General features: G+C 50.6%; 1 non-coding gene across 1 annotated transcript; it reads left to right on the top strand.

The window, feature by feature from the left end:
• Nucleotides 1–291: 291 nt before the first annotated feature.
• LOC138570413 (U1 spliceosomal RNA) lies at nt 292–454 on the top strand. The gene has a single exon (XR_011303475.1). It is a non-coding gene; the product is annotated as a U1 spliceosomal RNA (small nuclear RNA).
• The last annotated feature ends 564 nt before the right edge of the window (nt 455–1,018 follow it).

Here is a 1,018-nt window from a genome sequence, read left to right on the forward strand (position 1 = left end):
CAACAGGCCTGCTCGGGCCCTCCTGCTATCTGACTGGGACTGCTGGCTGGCGGCCAGGCCTGTATGCCTGCAAATCGCGGGTCGTGCGGGGCCTGATGGAAGAAAGAAACTGTGCAACTATGTGCCTCTTCTGCTCAGCACTGCCTGCCGAAGCTTCCCCCCTACATGTGGGACAGGCAGCTCTGCAGACGCTCAGGGCTTCTGGGAGGGCTGGATCAGGGCCTGCCTTCTCACCCTCGCTTACCGGGGCTTCCAGAACAGGCCCAAGCCCTACCTTCCACTTGGCAACTCATACTTACCTGGCAGGGGAGAATCTGTGATCAGAAAGGCAGATTTCCCAGGTGAGGCTCATCCATTGCACATAGGATTTGCTGGCCCCTGCAATGTCCCAAAATGCGGGATACTCGACTGCATTATTTCTGGTAGTAGGGGATGGCGTTTACGCTTTCCCCTGATTTATTGATGAAAGAAAGAAAAAGTAAAGTGTGTGAGTAGGTTGGTTGCACACAGAGCCCATGGTTTTGTAGCAGAATTTATTTTGCTGCAGTCAAGAGAGCCAGCCCTGAGCAGCTAAGGTCCACAGCATTCACTGGAGGGGTGAAGTGCACAGGCACCTAACCCCAGGCTTGTGCACCCCATGATATCAGGCGGCGCTGTGCCTGTTCCCAATATGACCCCGAGCCACTTTGGGATAGCAGATCCCTGCTATCAGCACATGGCGGGCAGGCAGTCCCCTTGCAGATGGGGGATACCTGTTGTCCAGAGAGTAAAGTCGATAATAGCCAAACGTGTATGCTTTTAATCGGAAAACCAGAGCGGGCAAATAAGTAAAATAAGTAACATTTTTCAATACTTGGACAACAGAGTACCTGGAGGGTTCAATTACTCAATCCTAAATCAAGAACTATTTGAACGACAATGTAAAAGTTGGTGGAATCGTTTCTCTTTTTTAAAGAAGGGTGCAGAGGAGGAGACTGACGTACAGATAGCAAGATTTTGGTTATAGTCTCTTATTTAT

This window comes from Ambystoma mexicanum, chromosome 2q, assembly GCF_040938575.1.
Source record: "Ambystoma mexicanum isolate Mex_15411 chromosome 2q, UKY_AmexF1_1, whole genome shotgun sequence".
In the NCBI taxonomy this organism is placed as follows: domain Eukaryota; kingdom Metazoa; phylum Chordata; class Amphibia; order Caudata; family Ambystomatidae; genus Ambystoma; species Ambystoma mexicanum.